Below are 1,215 nucleotides of genomic sequence, written 5' to 3'. Positions count from 1 at the left end.
TCATTTTATATGAACAACAAAGAATTTATTAAGAATTTAGTACGTACCAGGTATTGTTCTGAGGATATCATTTTGTCAGGTAAGTGGAACAGTGAATAGAGGGCTGGACCAGAATTTGGGAAGACCTGAATTCAAATTCTACCTCAGACATATAGGATCTGTAGAAGTTATTAAACCTTTGCTTCAGTTTCCTTACATGTAAAAGAGGGATAATAATATTACCAATCAGGTTATTATGAAGATAAAATGAGATCCTATTTGTACAGCACTTTGTAAAATTTAAAGCATTATATAAATGCTAATCATTATTAACTATTATTCTAATGCGGAAAGATAAAACATAAAAGGGAGTGTAAAAGGAGAAGTGTAAGACAAGGTAACATGGTTTGGAAATGGTCAGGAAGTGATATGGGGGTTTGGATTCCATTATGCTAAGACAAATCTCTCCCTAGTCAATCACAGCATTTCAAAGTTTAGGTAGAAGGAAGATGAGGAGAAAACCGAACTTCAGGGAAGTAACGTATCATTTTGTAATTCAAGACTGAGAGAAATTCACAATCTTAATGATGTGGGTAGACCCTGCAACATAGAGATTATGTTACATCTGGTACCTTCTCATGCTATGAGGTGTTTGCCCTCATCTTTTCCACAACTTCTCCTTGGAGGAGTCACCCACCTCTTTGAAGGCATTCCTCTAGATCTTGATAATTTGTGGTCACCAGAGCACCCATTACTGAGACTGTGGATCTGTTATCCTTTATTCACACTATGTGCCTGGCCTCCTTTCCCTTTTCAAAACTGCCTTGGATGATGTCATTTATTGAATTTCAGACTATCCTTGGTAATGTACTTCATGTTGTTTCCATCCATGATGTGTTTTTCCATAATCCTTTGAGTCATCTGAAATTGAAGAGCATCTCAGCACAAAGGTGGTGAAAAAAATTAAAATCACTTTAATTTTAAAAAGTTTAAAAAAAGGGGCAGAGACAATATGGCAGCGGAAAGGCAGCATTTCCTGGGAACTCCTTCCCCTCAAAACTCCAAAAGCCAATAAATTATGAATTTAACCAAAGTTTAGAAAGGCAGAACCCACAGAAAGACTGAGTGATATATCTTCCCAGTCCAAGATAACTTAGAAGTTCCACAGGAAAGGTATATTTCATCAGGACTGGGGGTTGGGAAAAAAGCCATGGCCACAGTGCAGCACCACCCAGT

The sequence above is a fragment of the Macrotis lagotis genome, chromosome 1, assembly GCF_037893015.1.
Source record: "Macrotis lagotis isolate mMagLag1 chromosome 1, bilby.v1.9.chrom.fasta, whole genome shotgun sequence".
NCBI lineage: Eukaryota > Metazoa > Chordata > Mammalia > Peramelemorphia > Peramelidae > Macrotis > Macrotis lagotis.
This window is presented reverse-complemented; position numbering follows the sequence as displayed.